Here is a 6,624-nt window from a genome sequence, read left to right as displayed (position 1 = left end):
TCACACACTTTGCATTTCACTTAATTCTGCACCATGCATACAATAATGACCTAGAAGTCAATTGACTCTGTTTAAAGCTGCAATCATTACGTGCTTGGCCACTGCGGGGCAGCAGAGTAAGCGCAAAACACAACACTGCCATATTATCACCTTTATAAAATGTTATTTCCCATTTATCCATTATTCACACGTGGGGCTAAATTAGCTTTCATTTGGTGTATTGTTTCTTGCCACTTGATGAATGTAAGATCAAAATTTACTCTTCTTGGCTTTTTTCTTTGGTCTCAACCAACCAAAACAGCTGCCTCTTTAGCAGCTAAATGCTCCACCACCAGATAATCTCTAACTTGTTCTGTCTGCCATTTGCAGCTGAGCATTAATGTACATTGGGTTTATGGGAACTATTCATTAACAGCCAGGTATTTACTCATGCATTTCGTTGGCCAGGTAGCATAAAGTAGCCTACACTGTAAACAATTGCTGTTAATTTACAGCCAATTTCCAACACTAATCGACTGTATTAATACGTTTTTTTACTGTAGTTTGCAATGCATTGTGGGCTGGCACATTTGAAGCAACAGCACAGAGGCCCTAAACAGCATCCTAATGTTTTAAATTACAGTACACTACAGTATTTTTTGGAAATCTGCAGTTTTTCCAGAGAGGACGCACTTCAGAGGACATGTGCTACACACCAACAAAAAGTCCTGCTTCATCTGCATCAATTCGGTTGTGTCTCTACAAATTAGACGGTAATCAAAAACAATATTATTTTCCTCTCAGTGTTATTCATACAGGTAATGTAGCATTACCGAAAATAAGGTTTGAAATCAAACTGATGCTCTGCAAGCTGTCTAGCTAGCAGGTTTATGATTTTAAAATGTCACTTATCAATGAGGTTGAGATTTGAATAGCTCAAACATTTATATTCACGTGCATTTTAGAGTCACCGTTTTTATTCAAATGCTAACCGTTTATCATCTTAATTCCTTAAGACTGGTAGCAGTTGTTGCTAGCTAGTTAGCTGATAGCCTTTGCTCTTTGTTAATAGCTTCAAATGACACAAAGAAAATAAGGTTTGAAATCAAACTGATGCTCTGCAAGCTGTCTAGCTAGCCAGTCTATGATTTTAAAATGTCACTTATCAATGAGGTTGAGATTTGAATAGCTCAAACATTTCCAGTGCAAACATTGATACAGGTGGTACAGAGAAGCAGTAATTACACTGGGATGGGCTTCTTGACATATTTTAGCCTAATTGACATCAATGCATGATATGTTTGATTATACATCTGTTTAGGGTCTAAACTTGAAATGTTGGTGAAATGGAAGTGACTATTTTGAGTAAAAGTCTGGCAATTGTGTAGGACATTTAATTGTTTTACACATTGGCAGCAAAAATGTTCCCCTGTCAGATCTGTGGTCAAAACTGTGCCTCGATATTGGCTTATATAAGGCACATGAAAATTCATAACATTACATTACGGTCATTTAGCAGACGCTTTTATCCAAAGCGACTTACAATTCAGTATCTATCTACACACCGTAGGCGCAGCTACGGGAGCAATTTTTGGGGTTAAGTGTCTTGCTCAAGGACACATTGACATGAGACTAGTAGAGCAGGAGCCGAGGATCGAACCGCCGACCCTCTGATTGAAAGGCGGCACTGCTCTCCACTTAGCCACGGTCACCACTATATATCACTAAATACACCTAATTTAACTTTTAAGTGTGTTATGCCAGATTGCTGTTAGACTTTTCAAAACTTTTCAACTTTTAAGGGTCACATTCACAGACATAAAGAGAAATGTTTGGTTCGACCTAGGTTGTGTGGTGTAGTTGAACTAAAATGTCATGTTGACTTCTGCAGTGCAAGGTGTGAGAACTTGAAGGCCTTTTAATCTCATTTGAAAATACACATCAGAGAGGGAAAAACAGTTGCTTGTCCTTACAGACACTGTGAGAAGAGGTTTACAGTGTTATCCACATTCACGTCACACATGAGTGGGAAACATAAAAATAGTGCTGAAGAAAATCTGATTGATTCAGTTGTGAATCCTGAAATCTCCCATGAGTGTGAATGAGAGCAGTCTGATATGCAAATTAATTCTCCCAGTGATGAAGGTGATGAGCAAGCAGAGGTTTACGCAGAAAATGCAGATGAATCCCAGTTCTTGAAAAATGTAGCCCTGTTTTATTTGAAATTGCAAGCAAAGTGGTTGCTTCCATCCTCTGTCATTCAGACAATTATTGAAGATTTTCAGGAAATACATGATATAAGCCAGTCACATTTGTTTTTCAAACTGAAAGAGAAGTACTTGGTGTTTCAGAAGCTGACACAAGCAAAGTGATCAATCACCTGAAAACTGAGGATCTCTTTAGGGCCTGCAACACTAAGTCACTGAAAACTGACCAGAAAAGAAAAACTGTTTTCAAGAACAGCTTCAATTATGTTGAGCCAGTTTAGATCTGTTTAGGTCAGAATGAGGCAGACAAAGAGTGTTTTGTTCAGTATGTTCCTATTCAACAAACAATTGAATGTCTTTTTCATTGTGAGACAGTGCAGGAACAATATAAGCAAGTACACTCCAGTATTGGTTCGAAGGATATACTTCGGGATGTGTGGGATGGCAAAATGATTGCAGAGAATGTGTTCTTCCAGACAGAGAGCTCATCATTGAGCTTGATCCTATATCAGGATGCATTTGAAGTGGTAAACCCACTGGGATCTGGGAAGAAAAAACACAAGATACTTGCAACGTATCTCGCTCTTGCAGATTTAATGCCACACAGTAGATCAAGCACTGTTCACATGCAACTTGTTCTTCTCTGTAGAGAACAGGACTTTTAAGTATTTTGGTCAAGATTTGGTTATGGGCTCCCTGGTCAATGACCTTAAAGATCTTGAGCTCAATGGCTTTACCCTGTTCAATGGCTTTACCCTGTCTGATGGACAGGTCTACAGGAGAACTTTGTGTGCCATTGCAGGGGACAACCTGGGCTCACATAACATAGGGGGCTTTGTTGAGAATTTCAGCAGGAGTACACACTTCTGCAGATATTGTGAGATCAGCAGACATTCCATGTCACCTGACATACATTTCATGTATGTCAGCCAGGGTTACCTCCATGTCTTGGCCATGATTGTTTTGAAGGTATTGTATCCTCTGATCTGGCATTGTACATTAACCATCTTGGTGGATAAACAGTTCAGCTACCTTGAGTTGAATCGGCGAATAAGTCAGTTAAAGTATCTCGGTAAAGATTCTAACGACAAACCTTGTGAGGTTAATCCAGAGGGTAGAAAACTTGTCGGACATGCTGTGCAAAATTGGTGTTTGCTCAGAATGTTGCCAATCTTGATTGGAGACAAAATAGAAAATCCAGGTGACAAATAAATATGGCAGTTGGTTTTACAACTTAGAGAAGTTGTGGAGCTTATTTGTGCACCAGCCATTTCAACTGGCCAGATAGCTTATCTAAGAGTTCTGATCGATGAATATTTGCATTGCCGAAAGCAAGCCTTTCCTGACCACCCACTGAAGCCCAAACACCATTATGTCAGTCATTATTCAGAGCTCATTATGCAGTTTGGGCCACTTATTTGTCTATGGACATTAAGATTTGAGAGCAAACACACATATTTTAAACAGTGTTTGAGGAAATTGCGTAACTTTAAGAATCCATGTTCTACTCTTGCAGAGAGACTTCGGCTATTACAGGCATTTCTGAGTGCTGGCAACTTCTTCCCTCCAGCTGTTTTATTGGCGAAGGGGACACAGTTACATCATAATTTTGAGCCTGTAAACACTCTGATAGCCCATGAAGTGACTGTGAAGGGTACGAAATACAAAAAAAACGTGCATTGTGATTGATGATGATGATAATGAGGTCCTTGTAATCGGAAAAATCAAAATGGTTCTTGTTCACAAGGATTCAGCAGTATATTTTATTGCTGAAAAATATCATGCCATGCGTATTCCTGACATGGGTGTCTGTAGCCTTACACTGATGCAGAGAAGCTATGTTAATCAGGAGAATCTGCTTGATTACTATCCCCGGCCTGAGTACACTGTCCATGGCACACCAATGATAATTCTTCACCATTCTTTCCCTTTATTCCAGAATAATGGCCAACTTCAGTGAAGAAATCAAGCAGATAATCTGCAAGACCTTGCCAAATCTCTCTGAAGAGACCCAGTGTCAAATCATTTTGAAACTTCTGAGCTCTGGCTTAGAGTCAAAAGAAGATTTGAAATATTGTACAGCAGGAAGACATTGCTGATCCGTTACCTGTCATTCAGCTCAGAAAACTCCTGAAATATCCATACATTACCTAATTTAAATTAGGTAATGTATGGATATTTCAATGTGGCATCTAAGTAGAGATGCACCAATACTGTACTCATATTAACAAAGAAAGGCCATAAAAGTTCTAAATCCACAGTTAGTCAAATGTCTGCAGTGACACTGATATAGCTTTTTACTGATTTAATCTTTCTTTGTTTATTTTGTTTTTTTAGAGACGGAGACAGTTACATTGGATCTTCAAGTTATACCAACCTCTTCGCTGAGTAGTGCTTTGTCAGCCTCTGAGTCTCCATCAACATCATCAGGCACTAGCCTATCACAGCTGTCGGCCATTGCATTATTGTCAAGCCAGGCAGAAAACAGCGATCCAAGCAATGGACCTTTCACATCTCAAATACTGAAAACATGGTCAGAAACATTCCAGGTCCCTTGGGCACAAATGGCAAAGGAAATACGTTCTGCAATTGTAGACGGCAAGAGACCTAAACCAGTGGAGTGACGCCAGATGGTACGAGTACTCGTAGATGAAATGAGGAAGTATGAGGCTAATCCCACTCACTCACAGTGCCTTACTGTGATTCGAAATATCATCAGGCAGTACCAAAAGAGTTTTGCTGATATGACAGCAGACGGGTCACTTTTGGGTGGTGGTTACACATCACTTTTGATTCAAGTGAAAAACCACATAAAGAATGTGAACCGTGATGGATGCTATGCACACTACCGAGCCTATAGATCTAGTTCTACATACAAGAGGGGGCCAACGGACACTTACGGATGTACAAGATGTCAGCCAGTGCTCCCTCTAGAAGAAACTAATGAGACTGTGGAGCAGAAACGCAAAAGACTGGTGGAGATTTACAGACAGGAGGGTACAGGTGGAGCTCAAAGAGCAGAGGTCAAAAATCTAATGGAGCTGACCTGTCTACAACGTCAACACATAAATTAACTTCCACCACCTGACATTGAAGATATCAGAGGCAAATGGCCTTTTCTTTTCACTCAAAGGTGCATATATGATCATTTTGAGTTGCTCACAGACATCAACGTGCTCCGTAGCTTGGAACACATTATGGAGGAATGTGGAAGAGCCACCACAGAATACTTCAGGCAAAAACTCACCAACAAAGACGTGAAGGATGTCCTCTCTAATAGTGAAGAGAATGAGATGGCACTTCGCAATGTTTAGCTGCTCATGGCAAACTTTGGAGAGAAGCTAACAGGGCTGGTTCTTCTTACAGATGTAAGTTTATATTCTCTTTCATGCTCTGTTTTAAATTTTGAAAGCCATATCTTTTTTGCACAGCAGGTTGACTGAGGATACTTCAGGCCTAACCTTACCTTAACCCTAAACCCAGTCCTTTTACCTCTAGGTTACTCTCACCCAGTGTTTTCTGATTATTGACCATTGTTTATTTTCCTCCTTAAAAACCATATGATATTCATAATATGGATGTCTTTGTCTGTTCCCTACAGGTGTCTGCCACCACAGCTGATGTTGAGACAACCCTCACTCTACCTGCAAGTCCTCGTCTGATACTGCTTGGTATGCATTTCATTGGTAGACATATTACACATCAGATTGGCCATTGTTTTTTGAGTTTACAGAGGTTTACTCAAGGTGAGAGGCATTCTGATGTTGCTATTACTTTAAGTAACTAAGTTTCAGGTGGAACAGGGCAAGTCACTACTGGACGCTGGATGATCACCCTTGAGGGCCGTGTTATAGCTGAGGGCATCACACCAACTTTCTTGACGGGACTTGCTGCTGTGTTTGCGATCTACTATATATATTTAACCTTCAATACCAAGAAGAGGCCGCCTGTACTCTAGAATTCATTCAGAGATAAGACTCATTTAATTTCCTTGTCGTCATTATAGTATTTTTTTTTTGAGCAATCACTATTGTTGAAACTTTAATAACCACAAATCATTACTTTGCACAGTTAAAAGGATAGTTTGGATTGTTTAGCAGAAGATGGTATTAGTTACTTACCGGTATTGACACAGACATTAACTCAGCAGAAGATTGGTCAGGTAACAAAAAATGTCAAGCCACAACACACAAAAAAAACATGAAGCATTCATACATATATTAAGAAAATTCTGCTGCCTGATGCTCCTGTCCGATCTTGCTATATCTTGAAAATATTTTCTTTGTTGAACTACGTCAGATTATTACTATGCAGTGGAGCCAATTCTCATATCGCACTGCCTATGAGCTTTATTAGAGGTGTAATATGTGAACTGGCTCCAGTGTGAAGTAATACTGCCACTGGCAATTTTCAACAAATAATATAGCTCCAAGATATG

At 39.7% G+C, this 6,624-nt stretch overlaps 1 pseudogene; it reads left to right on the top strand.

The window, feature by feature from the left end:
* Positions 1-4,816: 4,816 nt before the first annotated feature.
* LOC137890044 (uncharacterized) lies at positions 4,817-6,161 on the top strand (annotated as a pseudogene).
* The last annotated feature ends 463 nt before the right edge of the window (positions 6,162-6,624 follow it).

The sequence above is a fragment of the Cebidichthys violaceus genome, unplaced genomic scaffold (assembly GCF_023349555.1).
Source record: "Cebidichthys violaceus isolate CVI_PGR_0920_01 unplaced genomic scaffold, fCebVio1.0.p SCAF_11, whole genome shotgun sequence".
Taxonomy (NCBI): Eukaryota; Metazoa; Chordata; class Actinopteri; order Perciformes; family Stichaeidae; genus Cebidichthys; species Cebidichthys violaceus.
This window is presented reverse-complemented; position numbering and strand designations above follow the sequence as displayed.